The sequence below is a fragment of the Cervus canadensis genome, chromosome 17 (genome assembly GCF_019320065.1).
Source record: "Cervus canadensis isolate Bull #8, Minnesota chromosome 17, ASM1932006v1, whole genome shotgun sequence".
Taxonomy (NCBI): Eukaryota; Metazoa; Chordata; class Mammalia; order Artiodactyla; family Cervidae; genus Cervus; species Cervus canadensis.
Window position 1 is genome coordinate 12,205,967 of NC_057402.1, and position 20,589 is coordinate 12,226,555.

A 20,589-nucleotide genomic window follows, 5' to 3' on the forward strand; every position below is an offset into this window, starting at 1 on the left:
AAGGACAGGGAAGCCTGGCGTGCTGCAGTCCATAGGGTTGCAAAGAGTCGGACACGACTTAGCGACTGGACAACAACAATGGCTGTGCTGAGTCTTTGTTGCTGCTCACAAGAGGGCTTTCTCTAGTTGTGGCAAGTGGGGCATCCTCTCTAGTTGCAGTGTGCAGGCTTCTCCTTGAGGTGATGTCTCTTGTTGCGGAGCACAGAATCTGGGGCGCGTGGGATTCAGTAGTTGTGGCACACAGGTTTAGTTGCCCCGCGGCATGTGGACTCTTCCCAGATCAGGGATTGAACCCGTGTCCCCTGCATTGGCAGGAGGATTTTTCAACTGCTGGACCACCAGGGAAGTCTTCACTGTTTTATTTTTAACAAGTTCATCATTTAAGAAGTCTGAATTCATTTTCATCCCATGGTATCATAGACAGTCATCTGCTGAAACAATTCTTTTTAACAGATCACAGTTTTAAAAAATCATAGATATTGTAAGTTCTGTATAAACTAGTGGATACTACGTTGGTTCCTTTGATTTATAAGCCTCAACTTCACTGTAGAATAAAGAAAGTAAAGCAAAGAAAGCATAATTGGTCACTTGTTTAGAACAACATTATTTCTGTAATTTGAAGCTTTCCAAATGGACAGGTTCAAACCTGATGTAACTCTACAGGATTACTTAATAAATAGGCTATATTGAAATTGTACAAAAGGTTATTAACTTTAATAATTAATAGCTTAAGAAGCGCTATGTTACTAATTGCTATTCCAATTCAAAAACCTTGAATTCTCAGGAAATAGCTTGTGTATACAGTTAAGTCACCTTACACTCAGAGGAGTGTCAATATGTAGACACTCAACATTCAACAAGAACTTTGGCTTTAGGGAAGACAGAAACATTTAAAATAATGACTTGAATCATCATTTTAAGTATATGATAGGGTTTCCCTGGTAGCTCAGTGGTAAAGAATCCACCTGCAGAATTCGCATGCAGGACATGCGGGTTTGATTCTTGGGCTGGGAAGATTCCCTGGAGAAGGAAATGGCAACCCACTTCAGTATTCTTGCCTGGCAAATCCCATGGACAGAGGAACCTGGTGGGCTATAGTTTTGGGGTAGCAAAAGAGCTGGACATGACTTAGCAACTAATCAACAACAACAAAGGGAAAATGTGCTTTAATTAAATACATATCATACCAGTTATGCTGGCAAGGTTGAAAGTTACTCCCAACTTGGACAGCTATAAAAATGTGTGTATGTGATAAGACAGTAAGATTAAAAAGCAATCCTTTTGAAATAAAGTTTTAAAAATATTTTGTTCACAGAGGTTTGTATCACCAGTGTGCATTAACTTGTACAGATTGAGCACCCTAGGGCTCTCTTTATATCCTAAAGAAAACGAACATTCACATTATTCATGGGTTGTAGTGAATTTAAAACAGATCAGTTGTACACTTACCTCCTAGACAGGATAAACTGTCCCGAGGCTTTCAGCTTTAATACCATCATTAAAGTTGTTTGCAAAAGGAACAGAGGATTAAAAAACAAAACAAAACTTTAAAAAAACAAAATATTTTTTTCCTGGGTGTGGAGTTTTTTATTTGCTGTTATAACAAGCAAATATCATTCATTAAGTCAAAAATGGAAGGAACAGGCTCACCAACACTATTTGAGCAAGCTGAACAATCCACGTAATTTTAAAAATGAAGGTCATATACTCTATATCACGAGTCCCAATTAAGCAGTGTCAAAATGACACCTATTTCTTTACTTGCTCTGTGATCATACCCCTTGGAGATGTTAATGGATCTCCTGGCATTCGGCTTCCTTTTCTCTGCAAGTTTTGAAATCTGAAAAAGACTTTGTCCACACTTAGTGTGGTATCTCCATTGTCAAACTCTCCACAATAATTGGGTGCAGACAACAGAGTGATCAAATGCTTCTTGGCAAAAAATTCATACCCAATCTTCTACCACCTTATAGGCTCTACATATAAGATCCAAATCATACTTATGGAGAAATTTGACAACCACTTCTCCACCAAGTGTGAAGTACACTCCTCTGTCATTTTTATCCCAGCCTAAGACAAGTTTATTAGGTCACACCACAAAAGGTCACAAAGAAGACCTTGATCTGATACATCAGAGGGTCACATAGTTTTCCAAATCTGCTCCACTGATTGAAGATCTAGTGACAAACCTCCAGGACAGCAGAGTATTTTCTTGTCCACAAAGGTGAAGGCTGCTACTGGTAAACAGATAAAGCAGTCTGTGAAACAGGTTTTCCATAGTGTAACATTGTATCTTTTACATTCATCACAAAATCCATACATTCTATTGATACGGGCACATTTGTGGTTTCTTGTGAGAAGAAAAAAGTCTCGGGATAATCGATTTTTTTCTTTAGCCAATAAAAGGCAGATAGTCTACAAAGTCCGCGTCCCCAACTATAGTTTGCTTTCTAGTGGGAAACCGCCATACTCCAAAAGTTGAAGCAAATCTGAGTATTGTCTGTGGTATACACCACTATTTCGAGCAATGCTTCAAGTTCTAGTAGGCTGGGCTGACTGAGAAAGATCTGGTGGAACTTTAAACACAGTTCTTTTTTTTCATTCTCCTGTAGCCAGACATCCTTGCGCAGCTTAGACCCTCTCATCTGCAGCAGCCATTGGTTGAGGCTGTTGATGTTGCGTTTATCTGTACCTGCCATCACCTACTCACAGTTGACCCTCCTGCAGGCGTGGGCTCACACCTGGGGATTTACACCTCCTTTCCCACAGCCAGGGGCACAGAGGTGGTGGTCTTACTGCTGGTAATGGTGGTGGTGGTGGAGGTGCTAGCAGAAGCCATAGTGGGTCCCCTCCTGCCACCTCATTCCCTGCATCCTCTTTCTCTCCCCACTGGAATCCTGAGGCAGAATTGCATTTTTAGATACATAAAATAATATGCACAGGATGATAAAAGAAACTAGATTGGAAATAATTGAAATACAGTTATCAAAATATTTTTAGATTATGTGATTCAATAATCTATGTACTTTTAAAATCAACACATCAAATAACAGTGTGTGAAATGAAACCCAGCCTCCCTACTCTGGCCCACAAGGTGTTGCTGGAAATCTCTGCTTTCTATGCACCCATGCCAAATAGAAATATGGAGACAGAGGTTTGCAGGAAAGAGAAGGCATAGCTTTATTTCTTCTCCAGGCAAAGAGGCAACACAGAAGGCTAGTGGTTCCAGAAGTATGCCTGCCCAGGAGGAGTTAGTGAGAAATTTTATAGTCAGGGCTTGCAGTCTGGAGAAGGAAATAAGGCTCAAGGCAGTGACAGGCTTGCATTCTTCTTTCTTTTGCAAAATTTCAAAACAGTCACAGCCAGAGCTGGCGTCAGGTATAATTGGGGTTGGTCCTCTCTGCAGTGATCTGTCCATGACATTCCTTCTGAAATGAAGAATGTTTCAAGGTAGTGTTACAAAGGAGGGTGTGGGGGAAAAGAATGCCAAGTGCAGGATAAAATTCACATAGACTCAGAGAGTGATTAGCTTGATGAAGTAGTAACCTCTAAAGAGTAACCAAGGTTGCTTAACTCTTTTGGTCCTGTTTATGCTGTTTCTCCAGCCTGTTCATTGTTCTCTTATTTCCCTTATTTGTGAGAAAAGTCTCATTTCTATTTTTGCTGCAGCAAAGGCCCTCACCAGCTGCATCTGGAACTGCTCTTCTTTAGACTCACAGCGTCCGGCCATCCCACCCTCAAGAACACTGGCCTTGATGTTCCCACTGCCTGGAAATTTCCTCTCCACATGTCCCCTGTTCTCCCACTATCCACAGTTCCCACTTCATTTCACCAGTTCCCTCCCATCCTTCAGGTCTTGGTATAAAATTCTCCCCTTCCGGAGGCTTCCCTGGCCACCCAGAGTCAACTAGCTCCTGTCCTTCTCCACATGGTACCTCATTCTTTCCATTTATAATATTTACACTAGTTTCATTTTGTATAATTTGTACACCTATAATTATGCAAATTTATTATAATTTGTATAGTGTGTATATATGTTTAGTTGTTTATTTACTTAGTGTCCATCTCCCCTCCATGAAAGCGTAGACCACACCTGTCTTTCTCTGTGTACTTAACACCTGGGACAGGGCTTTCTACTTCTCTCTCTGCTTCTCTCTCTGCTCTGCGTGTGCATGCTCAGTCGTGTCCGACTCTTTACGACCCCATGGACTGTAGCCCACCAGGCTCCTCTGTCCATGGGACTTCTTAGGCAAGAATACCAGAGTGGGCTGCCATCTCCTTCTCCAGGGAATCCTCCTGACCCATGGATCGAACCTGTGTCTTGCGTCTTAAGCAGGAAGAGCATTGGCAGGCGGATTCTCTACCACTGCGCCACCTAGGAAGCCCTTGGTAGGTGCTTACATACTTGTTGAATGAATGAATGCAGTGGTCCACCCTGTGGATTAGAGGAGCTGGTTCCATGAGATAGGCAGGTATCTTAGAAAGAACCTATTGCATATGTAAGCTTCCAGCATAACACCTGGCACACAACAGGAGCTTAATAAATGATAAGTATGATTTTTATGTCCCTCTGAGTTTTCCCCTGCGTGACCTTCTACTTATTCTTCTCCACCCACAGTCCGCATCTAAAGTCCTAGTTCCTTGCAGAATGAATATGTGGGCCTTGCCATGTCTCTCTGTACCCCTCCATGCCAACCTGCCTAAACCACAAGGCCTATCTGCCTCCTTCCTCCCCAAACTCATCTCAAGTAGCTACCCTACTTGGTTTTCAAGGACCCCAGGGACACGGAGATGGTATCTTCTGCTGCAATGCTGGAGGCATTCCTGACATGCAAGCATAGAAAAGCCTGGTGGAGTTCCCCAGGTCTGAGAGGAGGGGTCTTCACCACTCCACAGGGGAGACATCACCTTTGCAGTTGCATGTGAATTTGGTGGCGTGACCAAGGGGCAGGGCCAGCGCAGCCCCCTTGCCTCAGGAGCCAGGAGGCTGAGAAGGAGGTGACGGCCTGAGGATGGAGGGATAGTGAGTGGGGCTCCCTGGTCACAGAGGGCAGAGGAAGAGAGAAGGATGCCCGAGCCTCATGACAGTGCCCAGGAAGGGGGCATGGCCAGTCCTTGATATCATTCTCTTGTAAACTGACTGTTAATCACAATTTGTGGATTTGCCATCTGAACGCAAGAGGGGTAGCCAAGTAAATGTGTGCTCGTTTCAGCTCACGTCCCTCTCAACTGGCTTATTCTCCCACAATTAGGGAATGCAGCAGCTTAGCAGGGACTCAGTGCCCAGCTTCACTCACCCAATGTTATTTCCCCAATAGATACCCTCTGCTCTGTCCAGACAGGTGTCCCCACCATTCTGAAGACAAGCCTTGTGAACTCCCCAGCTGCTGGCCTTCTTTCACTCTGCCCACTCACTGTTGTTCATTCACCCACCCATCCCACAGCGAGGCATTCAGGAGACATGACATCTGCTCTTGAGGAGCTCAAAGACTGTGTGGATAGATAAGGAAACTGACCGTTATAAACAGGGAGACCCGAGGAATGAATAAATCGGTGAATTAATGTGTAAGTCTGGGTGTGTGAACACACCTCAATCTGCTCACTCCTGTGGCCCCCACTGCACTGTGTTGTTAGGAGAACAACTGACTGAAACCACGCGCCCTGGCCAGGCATGATAGTAACCACTTGCATGAGTTATCTTCCAACAGGAGGTCCTGGGTAAGGAATGCGGATCTAACAACCAGCAGAATTTGGGAAGGGTCCCAGGGAGAAAGGAGACACAGACACCAGTTGATATGTCCTACCAACCTCCCAGAATCCTCCGTGCTAGTAACCATCTTGGCTGAGAGATGCTCGCGCCACCAGGAAGGACCCTGAGTCAGAATGATTGGCCAGAGACAACCTGGAAACGAATCCCATCACCGTAAAACCCGAGACTGCAAGCCACACGGCAGAGCACTTCTCCCGGCTTCCCTTACCCTTCTGTTTTCCTCCCGAGGCGCCGCCTCCCAGTAAAGTCTCTTGTCAGCACATGTGTCTCCATGGACAGTTCATTCCTGAGTGTTAGACTAGAGTCCACTCTTGGGCCCTAGGAAAGGTCTCCCTTCCTGCAACAGTGTGACCAGTCTTATGTCCATCTTATCAGTGTGTAGGAGCACACACAGGTCTGGGACTGAATTCATAAGATTGTGCCACACTCTTACAAGAATACATGTGGGATTTCTAAGGCAGAGACCTAGAAGTGGAATTCTTAAAAGTTTCTCCTTTCTATGAACAATAAGAAATTTTTCTCTTGATCAGTACAAACTCCTTTTCTTTCTTGAAACTGGCTTTTGGAAAATTCATTCACTGACTGATTCAACAAATATTTATTGAGCATTAAGGGAGGTCAACCCTGAGTTTCACTGGAAGGTCTGATGCTGAAGCTGAAGCTCCAGTATTTTGGTCATCTAATGCACACAGACAACTCATTGGAAAAGTCTCTGATGCTGGGAAAGATCGAGGGCAGAGGCGAAGAGGGCGTCAGAGGATGAGATGGCTGGACAGCGTCACCTATGCAACGAACATGAACTTGGGCAAACTCCGGGAGATGGTGAGGGACAGGAAGGCCTAGCATGCTGCAGTCCGTAGGGTTGCAAAGAGTCAGACACGACTGAAGCGACTAACACTCTCACATGCGCTTAGTACAAATCTAGTTGCTGGGGATAGGAACCAAAGGAACCAAGGTTATATTCTAATGAGAGAAGACAGAAAAGTCAAATTCTGGCATCTGAGATAGCGGTAAGTTCTATGGAGGAATACAGAGCAGGGAAGGAGGGGTGGTGTTTGGAACGGAAGTTGCAATTTTGAATAGGATGGTCAGGGAAGGCTGAATGAGGTGACAGCTCTGTAAAGACCTGAAGGAGGTAAAGAAGTGAGCCCAGAGGACATGGGGTGAGAAAAAGAAGAGTGTTGCAGCCAGAAGGGAGAATGAGTTTCGACATATGGGTCAGAGGCAAAGGGAGCCAGAATTGCCCGAGCATAAGGGGCAGAAGGACTGGAGGAGAGGGTGGAGAGGCAGGCAGGGCTCAGATAATACAGGTCCTTCTAGGCCATGTGAGAATTCTGCATTTTATCTTAAAAGTGTTAGGAAGCCCTTAGAGAACCTTGAGCAGAGAAATGCTTTAACTTGTTTAGCAATTCAGTGTGAATTTTATGTGTCCACATGACTGGGTCAGGGCACGCCCAGATACCTGGCTCAATATTATGTCTGAGTGTGTCTGGGAGGGTGTTTCCAAATGCAATTAGCATTTGAAAAGCTAACTGACTTTCCTGGGTCTAAACTTGAAGCATGCACTTCAAGCCTTCATAACTGCATGAATTAATTCCATATCTTCATCATAGATACATGTATACTGTTTCTCTGGAGAACCCTGACCAATACAATCAGGGTCCCTCTGGATGATGTGTTGAGAATGGATTGACATGGACCAAGGACAGGAGCAGGACAACAGTTTCTGGGTTACTGGAATAACCCTGGTAAGAAAGAAGAGTGCCCACCCCAGAATGATGGCTGTGGGGGTGATGAGAAGTGGTCAGATTGTAGCGCTGTTCTGAAGAGCATCAGTAGGATTTTGCTGACAGATCATGTAGGGAATAAAAGAAAGAGAAGGGACTTCTCTTTCTGGGGGTCCAGTGGTAAACAATCCATATGCTAATGCAGGGGACACAGGTTCGATCCCTGGTCCGGGAAGATCCCACATGCCACGGAGCAACTAAGCACATGTGCCTAGAACCAGTGGTCTGCAACAAGAGAAGCCACTGCAGTGAGAAGCCCATGCACCAAACGAAGAGTAGCCCCTGCTCGCTGCAACTAGAGAAAGCCCATGTGCAGCATCGAAGACCCAGCACGGCCTAAATAAATAAATAATATACATTTTTTAAGGAAGGAAAGAGAAGTGTCAAGGATAAAGGCTGTAAGGTTTTCTGCTGGAGGACTTCGAAGGAGGACTTGACATAAATCAGGAAGAGCAGGCTTGGTGGGGAGGTCAGGGGCTCAGACTTGATCCGGACAAGTATGACAGGCCAAGTGGAGAGGTGTCAGGTAGACAATAGGAGGTGTGAGTCTGGAGTTCTGCGGAGAGTCCTGGCTGGAGAGAAAAGCTTGGGGTCATCAGCTCATGGATGGAACTTAAAACCATGATGAGTCAGTCAGGGACTAAGTAGGGACAGAGACAAGGACACGTATAGGACTGGGCCCTGGACCTCCAATGTTCAGAGATCAGGGTAAGGAAAACTGGGAAGCGTGGGGATCCTGGTAGCCTCATGAAGAAAATGTTTAAAGGAACAGGATGTGATCAGCTGCATCAAATTGCAGAGAAAGGGCATGATGGCATAATACAAAATACGCAGAGTAGGTAAATAAAGACAAAGAGCAGATGGGTGGGGAGTGGGGGAGTGAGCATTGATTTGAGTAGAGGGTTTTCTTTTGGGGTGTGAAAATGTCTTGAAACTTGACAGAGATGTGGTTGCACAACATTATGTGTATTAAATGCCATGAATTTTACTTTAAAATTATTAGTTTTATGTTATGTGAATTTCACATCAAAAAAATTTCTGTGAGCAATCAAGCATGATAAGCATGATAAGATAAGCAATCAAGCATGAGAGATCTTGGAAATGACTAGTAGATTTAGAAGTGTGGAGGTCTCTGGTGATCTGGACAGAAGTTGTTTTGGGCGGGGGCGCATAGAACAAAAACTTTAAGGAGAGTAAATTCACATGAGAATGGCCTGTGAGGGCTGCTGCAGGCTACAGTTCTCCCGGGAGCTTTTTACCTCTCCGCCCAGAGCATGTTTTCTTTCTGTCAGTTTTAGTCATTAACCTCAAGGCTCATTTGCCTCTGGAATCTGGTTTTGACCTTGCCATCAGCAGATTTCTTAGACTTTTTTTTACTTTCTTTCTAACTTCTTTTTGCATTTAAAATGATGGTTTTGTCCAACCTCACAAATTTTGTCAATTTGGCAGGTGTCTAATGGTGCCTCCCTGTGGTTTTTAATATGTGAACATGTATTGTATGTGTACATCTTGATACTGTCAATTACAAGTTGGCACTTGCCATGGGCACTCGCCGTCTACTTCCATAAGGATTAAATCATATGCTGCTGCAGCTGCTGACTTTCAATACCCCCTGAAAAGAGTTCAGGCCAGAAATGAGGCATTCTGTGCTCAGGGAGAAAAACTAGGGGGACAGATCTTCATAGAGATATTTTTAGGGGACGATTTTATGAGCCCCATTCTTGTAACTCTCCATATCTAGAAAAACGCTGAAATCCTTCATGGTGATGTCCACTCCTTGTAACTAGCAGGAACTTACACAAGAAGGCCCTGTGGGAACTTCCTAGATATAAAAGCCCCTCTGTGTCCCCTCTTTCTTGTTTGTATAAAAAGGGTGTGGTCTCCTAGGCCTCTCTTGAGTTCCAAAGAGCAGACTTAAGCAGTTACTAATTAGGGAAGTGAAGGGATGCAGAAACAAAGGGAAAACAATCAAGAAACAATAGTTCAGCAATAGCAGTGAGACAGTGTTAGTTCCTCCTCGAGGGATACATATATAAAACAACCTGACACATATCTTTGAGTTGTTCTGCAGAAATGAAGAGCCCACCACACCATACTCCCACCCCACCATACCCCCACCCCCTCTTCCCCTGTTCAACATACTGATGGTGACCACATGCTGACCACAGCATGTTGACCCCAGACTTGTTTGAACCAGGAGGTGGATGATTAAGATTCTTGCAACACCACCCTCACCACCACCAATCAGAAAAACATCATACACCCTGCAGCCCTCACCCCAAAAGTTGCCTTTAAAACCCCTTCCCTGGAACCCACGGAGGAGTTTGGGTCTTTCGAGCATGAGCTTGGCCCTGGGCCCTGCCATAAATGCTGACTTTCCTTCACCATAACCTGATGTCAGTACATCGGCCATGCTGCATAGTGAGCGAGCAGATCCAAGTTAGGTTTGGTAATACCATATGCAATTCTCCATCTGGCTTTTCCTGAGTTGCATCCTTTCACAATAAACTAGTGATCTAGTAAGTAACATGTCTCTCTGTGGGCCATTCTGTTAGGGGAAACACTGACTGAAGTTGCCCACCCTGCACCATAGTAACCATTTGCATAAATTATTTTGTGACAGGAGGTCCTGGTAAGGAACACAGAATGACCAAGCTACCACCAACCAGAAGAACTTGGGAAAGGTCAAAAAAAGACACAGGGCTTCCCTGGTGGCTCAGACGGTAAAGAGTCTGCCCACAGTGCGGGAGACCCAGGTTTGATCTCTGGGACAGGAAGATCCCCTGGAGAAGGAAAGAGCAACCCACTCTAGTACTCTTGCCTGGAAAATCCCATGGAGGGAGGAGCCTAGCAGGCTACAGTCCATGGGGTCTCAAAGAGTCAGACACAACTGAGTGACTTTACTTTCACTTTCTTTCCTTCAAAAGAAGACACCAGTCCACATGTCCTACCAACATCCCAGAATTCTTCTTGCTGGAATCCATCTTGGTTGAGCAATGCGTACCCAACCAGGAAGGACCCTGAGTCAGAATGATTGGCCAGAGACAACACAGAAAATAATCCCATCACATAAAACCTGAGACCGTGAGCCCCAAGGCAGACCAGTTCTCCTGGGTCCCCATACCCTGCTGCTCTCCGCCCAGGTGCCCCTTCCCAATAAAGTCTCTTTGTCAGCATGGGTGTCTCCTCGAATAATTCATTTCTCAGTGTTAGACAAGAGCCCACTTTTGGGCCCTGGAAGGGGTTCCCCTTCCTGCTACAATTCTAGCAAGTTTATCAAGGAGGCCATTTTGAAGACCTCTGATTTATTGTCAGTTTGTTAAGAAGTCCAGTTAAAAAAAAAAAAAAAGAAGTCCAGTTAACAACCTGGACTTGCAACTAGCATCTGAAATCCACGGAAGGGTGTTGGAAGCTCCAGTCTTTAGCTGGTTGGTCAGAAGAAGCTAACACAGATAAGAACTTGGACTTGTGACTGGTCTCTGAAGTCGGGGGCTGAGGTGAGTGAAGGGCAGTCTTGTAGGACTGAACTCTTGACCTGCGGAGTCTGATGCTGTCTTCAAGTAGACAGTGCCAGAATTGAATTGAATTCCCGGACACCCAGCGAGTGTCTGAGAACCGTCTGTTACATGGGGAATACCCGCTCCCATGTTGGTGTGAAAAAAGGAACAGAGATTGTCACCCATCCTCCAGTTATACAAAGAGTTAATTCACAGTCCACTGCAGGTGCTCACTGACTGTGCACCCTGAGGGGAATCAGAGTGAAAAAGCAGGTGAGGCATCCAATGCTTTGGATAAACAGGATGAGGTTCCAGATAGTTAAGAACAGGCCCCTGCGTAGTCAAGACACATACCTCAGGAAAAATTTCAGTGACCCCAGATTCTTGCATCTTCTCATACATAGAAAAGTGCTAAAATCATTAACTTGAAATTCCTGCTCTTTGTGATGAGCAGTAATCCTTCACCAAGATGTTTACTTGACTTCATGTTTTTCCTAGACAAGAAAATTCATATACACACTGGCTTCTCCCCTATCTTTTTAGAGCAGATCTTCAGAGATATCAAGAGGGCGTTTCTCAGGCTACCATCCTCAGTGAAACCCTGAATAAAACCCAGATCACAGCTCTTAGGTTGTGAGTGTGTGTGTGTGTGTGTGTGTGTGTGTGTGTGTTTTCCATAGGCACTGGAAACTGGGTCTCAGAACACCAAAGAAAGGTCTATCCCCTGTCACCTAAAATTGGCACCGGCCATCTACCTTTACAAGGACTAAAATTATGAGCCTCTGCTGCTGCTGACTTTCAGAACCTCCTGAAATGAGTTCAGGGTACAGAGCAAAAATGAGGCACTCTGTCTTATAGAAAAAACTAGCAGAACAGGCCTTCAGATAGATATTTTCAGATATTTCAATTTTATTAATATGAGCCAAATTTTCTCAAAATTGTCTCAAATATGGGGCAATTTTATTAACATGAGCCCGATTCTTGTATCTCCTCATATCTAGAAAAGCACTGAAATCCTTCATGGTGATGTCTCTCCTTGTGACTAGCAGTAACCTTCTGCAAAAAAATATGTGCTTGATTGCATGCACTTCCCCTTCACCCAAATCACATGTATATTGACCTTCCCCTGTTCCTCTTTGGAGAAGTTTCTCAGAGCTATCTGAAATGCTGTCTCACAGGCCATAGTCATCATTTTGCCCCAAGTAAAACTTAATTCATAACTTGCACACTGTGCTTTTTTTTTAGTTGGCACCCTTAAATTTTCATTGCTATACCATCTAGTTTAATTTTGTCTGTTTATGAACTTTACATACACAGAGACTTTGTGTCTGTTTTCTCCTGTGTCTGGCTCATTTTGACAATATAAGGTGCAATATTTAGCCACATTGTTAAATGAGGAAATTTCATTATTTTATGGTATTCCATTGTACCTATCTGTTATCTATCTATCTAGAGAGAAAGTGTGGGAGTGTGTGTGTCATGGGAAATTGGAAAGAGTGAGTCTGATCATTCTTCTAAGGAATTTGTTGTCAAGGAAAAGAAAAATGGGCAGCTTCTAGAGGGGATAGTGGGGTCAAAAGATGATTTTTTTCTTTCCCTGCTTTTCTTTTTTTAAAGATTGGAGAAAATACAGATCTTTCTCTCTTCCAAGAAAACTCCAAAGGAGAAAGAAAAAATGATAATGTAAAAGCGAGAGGGAAGTTGAAACCATGCCCTTGAGTTGCTGAGAGGGGATAGTACACGTAGGGCATGAATCAGGGGGATGCCTTAGCTAGGCCCATGAACAATCTGTCCACCTGTCAACTGAAAGAAAAATGCACAGTTTGAAAGCTGTGAGTCAATTTTTATCCAGGTTTTACTAAGGATTGTAGCCTGGGAGATAGCCTCTCGGATAGCTCTGAGTAACTGTTCCAAAGAGGCAGGGAGGGGACTTCCCTGGTGGTTCGGTGGCTAAGACTCTTCGATGTCAATGCAGGGGGCTCAGGTTTGATCCCTGGTCAGGAAACTAGATCCCACATGCTGCAACAAAGAGTTTGCATGCTGCACCTAAAGATTCCCCAGGTTGCAACAAAGATCAAAGATCTCAGGAGCCACAACTAAGACCCAGTACAGACAAATAAATAAATAAGTAATTTTTAACAGAAGCGAGGGGAAGCTAGTTTTTATGTGATTTTTGTGGTGAGGGAATACACTCAGTCAGCATACATCTTGGCAAAATGTTACCGCTAGTCAAAAAGAACAGGTATCTCAAGTTAATGGTTATGGGCTTTTCTATGTACAACTGGTGTAAGAGGCAGGGTTCATAAGAATTCTCCCTGAAATGCATTAGACTATCTAAGGACCTGTTTGTCCAAAGCACAGAGCAGCCTGTTATCATCTTTAATTTCCTCTGTCTGCAGCACAGAGTGCTTCATCCTGTTATTGCCGTCATCTCTTTGTCTGAAGTACAGGTGCCCTGTTAGTTAGCAGCTGCTGTGGGTTAATCTCAGTAAATTTAAATGAAGGGTGAGATGCTATTTGTTCTTGCTTTGTTTGCACATCCTAACAGGAAGCAAAGCAGACTATGCAATCATAGATGTAGGTAGCAGGGTGGATGTGCTGGGGATGCTTGTAAGAGGTTCTTTTCACATGGATTCACTTTTCTCAGAAAAACAGAAAATGAGATTACCAACTGAAGATGATTGCAGAGGAGGTCATGGGGTTTTAGGAGTGAGAGAATGTGAAAACACGACTTGGCAGACTGGAAACTTAAATAATAGAATTTGGGTGATTTCTGGACAATCTCCAGGGCCCACTTGCAGTTGGAGGTCATGAATTTATAGCAGCCTATTTACACAATGCCCTGCAGTGACATTCTGCCTCATAAGCCCTAGGCCAAGCAGGGGAAACAATGGGTTAGCCAGGTTCAGCTAAGCAAATGTGAGGAAGTGAGAAAGCCTATGAAAGTGGTCATGGAATTTAAAGTGGGTTAATGGGTGTGAGGGCACAAGGTAAGTGGCAGACAGGGAACATGGTGGGTGAAATGGATTGTAGAGTCTGGAGGGTTACAATGATGGTGAGAGCGGAGGTCCTGGAGAGGATGAAGTGGAAGGCAGGAGGAAGTGGTGGAGAAAGGGATGCTTGACATTGAGATTATGTAGGATTGGGAGTTCCTGGTTGCTATGAATTGTGCCCCCCCCCCCAACCCCAGCTCATGTATTGAAGCCCTTATCACAATGTGATTATATTTGGAGATAGGGCCTGTAAGGAGTTAATTCGGGTTAAATGAGGTCATACAGGTGGGCCCTGATGATAAAGGATTAGTATCCTTATAAGAAAAGAAACCAGAGAGCGCTCTTTCTTCCTTCCCATCCTCACATCACCACCCAGTGAGGACATGGTGAGACGGTTGCAAACCAGAAGGAACACGTTCACCAGAAAACAAATCAACTGGTATCTTGATCTCGAACTTCGAGCCTTCAGAACTATGAGAAAATAAATTTTTATTGCTTAAACTACTCTGTGTACGGTATTTTGTTATAGCAGCTTGAGCAGACTGATACGCTGGTAATGACACGATCTACTTTAGGATATGACATAGAAATATGGGTTCAGGATGTTGGAAGGACTAGCAATGGGTATACTGGAATTATTGAGAATCGTGACAGGCATTGTGCAGGAGAAACTGACAATGATGTCAGTAAAGACCGTAATGGGGAGAGATGGTGGTTGTTGACTCAGTGATGGATGTTGTTAGGGAGGACATGAGGCAGAACACAAAGGCTCTAAAGCCGAGTTGTAGAGTAGAAATCTCATCCAAACCCTGGTTGAAATCCCAGTGCAGACCCAGCTCTGTCTCTTATTTCTTGGGCCTCCTGCATTCCCAGGCTTGTTGGAGGGGTGAGTGAGTCAGTTCTAGGAAAGAATTCTGAGCATGCTGGTGGAATCATAATCTTGGCTGAGGAGCCACAGAACAGGCATTGAGCAGACAAGAAGCATCTTGTTCACCTTATGAAGGGTCTGGTTTCACCCCTGGATGGTTTGTGAAATCCCATGAAAATGCCCTTGGTGAAGGCAGCTCTTCAGGGAAAAATGTACTGGATCCACAGGCTGCAAGCAACCTCCACCAATAGCAGAGCCTCGGCTGATTTCATTGCCTCTTCTGTAGAGGAGGAGTGAAGTACAAAGTTCACCCCCACCTCAGGGCCTTTGCACTTGTTCCCTCTGCGTGGAGATGTTCACAGAATCTGCTGAATTCATTCAGCCTCCCTATCCTGACGGCCCAATCACCAATCATTCATCATTCCCTTATTCTGCTATTTCTGTGTCAACACTAGAAGGCAAGCCTCATGGCAGCAAGAAATTTGCTTTATTATTCATTTCCAAACTCAAAAGCACTTAGAGCAATGCTCAGTAAATTTAAAAAAAAAATGAATGAATCATCTTAATCCTAAGCAAAGTTATCTGGGTGGGGTCCTGAAGTCAAATTACCTCGCAAAAACAATGTCCAGAGAAAAATACAAAAGGAGACATATACAAGAAAATTCATTGCAAATTATTTATGATAGGAAAAGACTGTAAACCACCCAAAGGGCCATCAGCTGGGTAGCTGAGAAAGTTGTGCTCCATCCTCATAGTGAAAGACAATGTTCTCTGCTAAGATTCGCCATCATGAAGTTACTTGTTTTTCCTTTAGAAGAAATAATTATTTTGTGGGGAGGTACTTCAAGACTATGTAAATATCCTATGTAAATTTCTCAACCTATGTTCATCTGCTAGATTTAACATTCATTGATGTGTCTTACCTAAATTGATTATTGCTATTGCTGTTATTTAGTCACTAAGCTGTATCCAACTCTTTTGCAACCCCATGGACCATAGTCTGCCAGGCTCCTCTGTCCATGGGATCTCTCAGGCAAGAATACGGTAGTGGGTAGCAATTTCCTTCTCCAGAGGATCTTCCCAACTGCGTCTCCTGCTTGGCAGGCGGATTCTTTATCATTGAACCACCTGGGAAACCCCAATTATTGCTATGATGATTGCCAAATAATGATTTTCTGATTATTCCATTATTCCTTCTACATTTATTAGTTAGCATTCTACTGCAAGTAAGTGCTTTCTTTTCACTTCATTCTTTTATTGATATCAATGTAGAGGCATAGATTCCTGTTTTATTCAATATAATATAATCTGCTACTCTTATTAACTGTATTGATGTTCAAATTGGCCAAGAATCTGACTTTTTTGTCCTTTACAATCTCTTTATAAGTTTTAGAGCATCTCTTTTCTTTCTGGAGCCACAAAATATTTCAGGCTCTTCTTATACTCTCTGTGCCCTTCTAAATCAGTCATTTTTCATTTTGCTAGGAAAAAAATAGGATTTAGAAACCAAGATCTGGGGATTAGGTGTGTTCATTGTTACTTGCTATTTACTTCTACATCTTCGTAGTTTGAGAACCATCAGTTCACACCAATACCTCCAATTCCAATCCGTCAGCATAAGGTTCATTCTAAACTTCCCATTTTCATATTTCTAATTCTCCCCTCTGACAATGAGAAACCTGCCTTCCACTCTCTATTATCCTCAACATACTTATGTATTTGCTCAATCCCACTTTATATACGTAATCTCCCAACCCTGCTTTGTCACTGCCCAGTTCGGCCACTTTCTTAGCCAAAGACTCCACTGCCAGGGCACTGACCTGCTGGGCCCACAATCTTTTAAAATATATTTATTCATTCATTTGCTGCATGAAGTCTTGGTTGCAGCATGAGGGATCTTTGTTGCATCACGTGATTTTTCGTTGCAACGCATGGATTCTCTACTTGTGTTGCGTGGGCTCTGGAGCGTGCAGACTCAGTAGTTGTGGTGTGTGGGCTTAGGTGCCCCGAGGCATACACAGTCTCAGTTATCCAACCAGGGATCCAACCCATGTCCCCTGCATTGCAAGACAGATTTTTAACCACTGGACTACCAGGGAAGTCCTGGACCTATAGTCTTGTATGAACCCTGATCGCTGTTGGGGCACCTCCAGACTTGGCTGCCTTCCTCACTTGGACCTGTTCAGTCACTTCTCAGCTGGGCTCTTAAGTAAGGAAGCAAAGAAGGTAGGCAGGAAGACCATATGAATATTTCACATAAATATAAAACAAAATTGTTTAAAAATAAATCCCCCATATCAAAAGAAAAAAAATACATCTGTACATTGAATTGTGGCATAAGCACACAAGCAGAAACTATTTCAAGTCACTTTAATGCAAAGTGATTTGACAGCACATTCCCACAGACATATACACCAAGAGCAAAAAGAGCTACAAGAGGGAATTCCTTGTAGGTCCAGTGGTTAGAACTCCACATTCTCACTACCCACGGCCCAAGTTCATTCCCTGGTTGGGGAACTAAGATTACACAAGCCATATAGCGCAGTTAGGAAAGAAAAAAAAAAAAAGAGTTACAATAATGGGTTTCAATAATAACCCAGAAATTCCACTCCTCAGTGTATAAGTAAGAGTAATGAAAATGTGTGTCCACAAACAAACTTGTACATGAATGTTCATCACAGCATTACCTGTAAGAGACAAGTGAAAACAACCAAAACATCCATCAACCATTGAAGGGATTTTAAAATGTGGCATATCCATGCAGTCAAGTCAGTTCAGTTGCTCAGTCGTGTCTGACTCTTTGCGACCCCATGAATCACAGCATGCCGGGCCTCCCTGTCCATCACCAACTCCTGGAGTTTACTCAAACTCATGCCCATCGAGTCGGTGATGCCATCCAGCCATCTCATCCTCTGTTGTCCCCTTCTCCTGCCCCCAGTCCCTCCTAGCATCAGGGTCTTTTCCAATGAGTCAACTCTTTGAATGAGGTGGCCAAGGTACTGGAGTTTCAGCTTCAGCATCAGTCCTTCTAATGAACACCCAGGACTGATCTCCTTTAGGATGGACTGGTTGGATCTCCTTGCAGTCCAAGGGACTCTCAAGAGTCTTCTCCAACACCACAGTTCAAAAGCATCAATTTTTCAGCGCTCAGCTTTCTTCACAGTCCAACTCTCACATCCATACATGACCACTGGAAAGACCATAGCCTTGACCAGATGACATTACTCTGCTGACAAAGGTCAAAGCTATGGTTTTGTTGTGTATGGATGTAAGAGTTGGACCATAAAGAAGGCTTAGCTCTGAAGAATTGATGCTTTTGAACTATGGTGTTGGAGAAGACTCTTGAGAGTCCCTTGGACTGCAAGGAGATCAAACTAGCCAATCCTAAAGGAAATCAACCCTGAATGTTCATTGGAAGGACTGATGCTAAAGCTGAAACTGCAATACTTCGGCCACCTGATGTGAAGTGCTGACTCATTAGAAAAGACCCTGATGCTGGGAATGATTGCAGGAGGAGAAGGGGACCACAAAGGAAGAGATGGTTGGATGGCATCATCGACTCAATGGACATGAGTTTGAGCAAGCTCCAGGAGATGGTAGAGGACTGATAGAGGAAGCCTGGCATGCTGCAGTCCTAGGGTTGCAAAGAGTCGGACGTGACTGAGCAACTGGACGACAACAATCCCCTCCCTCCTGAGCCTCGTTCCCACCCCATCCCCACTGCCTCCATCAAGGTCACCACAGAGCACCAAGCTGAGTCCCTTGCAATATGATACATATATACAATGGAATATTACTCAACCATCAAAAGGAATGAATTTGAGTCATTTGTAAAAAGACTTTTATCTTTTTAGAGCAGTTTTAGGTTTGCAACAACATTGAGAGGGAGGCACAGAAATTTCCCAAATACCCCAGTACCCACACATGCATAACTTCCCCCATTATCAGTATCAGTCACCAGAACAGTAAATATTTATCAAGAACGAACCTACACTGACACATTATAATCACTGAAAATCTATAATTCACCATAGGATTCACTTTTGGTGTTGTATATTCTATGGATTTGAACAAAAGTATAATGACATAAAACCATCATACAATATCATACAGAGTATTTTTCTGCCTTAAAAAATCCTTTACGCTCTGCATTTTCACCTCCCTCAACCCTGCCCTGGCAACCATTGATCTTTTTATTGTCTCCTTATCTTTGTTTTTTTCCAGAATGACTTCTGATAGCTCAGTCGGTAAAGAACTTGCCTGCAGTGCAGGAGACCCAGGTTCGATCCCTGGGTCGGGGAGATCCCCTGGAGGAGGAAATGGCAAACCACTCCAGTATTCTTGCCTGGAAAATCCCATGGACAGAGGAGCCTAACAGGCTACAGTCCATGGGATTGCAAGAGTCGGACATGACTTAGCGACTAAACCACAGAGTGTCTTATAGTTAAAATCATATAGTATGTAAACCTTTCAGTTTGGCTGCTTTCACTTAATAATATGCACTTATTTTGTCCATTCTTTTAATTGTACTTTTTATGGATATATACATGCCTATCAAGAGTACAAAAATTTACAGGAATAATAAACTAAGTTATAACAGTAGTTTCTTCTGGGCTGAGGAAGCAGGGACAGAGTGGCCATCAGATACAAGATTTTTTAAGAGTCAGAACAAATATGGCATGATGTTATCATTTGTTAAGGCTGGAATGTGGATATATGGGCATTTGTTATTGTACGGTCTTGTCTTACATTGGAAATATTTCAAAATAACAAAGTGAATTATGTTTTTAAAAAGCCAGGATACTCACTGCTATTTAATATTGTATTAAAATTCCTAGTCAGTGTAATGAAATAAGATCCAAATATAGAAATAGAGAGATCTTTGAGAAGACTTAGGTAAAGAATTTTTTTTTTTTGTAACAAAAGAGCATTTGTTCAGGAGTAGGACTGGCATGAAGACACCAGAGGTCTTTCTCTGAATGGATAAAGGAAGGGCTTCCCTGGTGGCTCAGTGGTAAAGAATCCACCTGCCAAGCAGGTTATGTGGGTTCGATCCCTGGGTCAGGAAGATCCTCTGAGGAAGGAAATGGCAATTCACTCCAGTATTCTTGCCTGGGAAATCCCATAGACAGACAGGCTATAGTCCATGGGGTCTCAAAGAATTAGACACGACTTAGCAACTAAACAAGCAGAAGTCCTGGGAGTTTATGAACATAAATCATCCCTGAGCAGATGAGTGTTGGATCTACTCACACACTCTGCAAAACTTTTCATCGACTCAGGGTCTGTTCACTCATTTATGAAAGCATGAACTTGTTTGGCAGTCTTTAGTTGAGCGCAAAACTTTGTTAGCCATTTACTGCTTCTTTTTTTTTTTTATTTCCTCACTCAGCAATCTCACTTTTAACCAAGTGCTTTGTTATAGAGAAAGAAGAAAAAGAGGAACTCTGGTTAACTATTTTTACTTTTGAAATCATCTGTGTGCTTTGCTGAACATCACAAGCAGGTCTCATTGTTTATGCAATCCTTAGTTTGGGGAAATCATGAGTTCTAGGATACAGGCCAAAGATAACAGTGACTTTTGCCAATGTCTTTTCACACTCATTGGGACTGTATAAAGAAGATGTAAGGAGAGAAAATATTGATAGCATTTCTTTTATATACTGAACACCGA

At 43.4% G+C, this 20,589-nt stretch overlaps 1 pseudogene; it reads right to left on the minus strand.

Annotated features, from left to right (window-relative positions):
* Positions 1 to 1,749: 1,749 nt before the first annotated feature.
* LOC122455269 lies at positions 1,750 to 2,699 on the minus strand (annotated as a pseudogene).
* Positions 2,700 to 20,589: the final 17,890 nt, after the last annotated feature.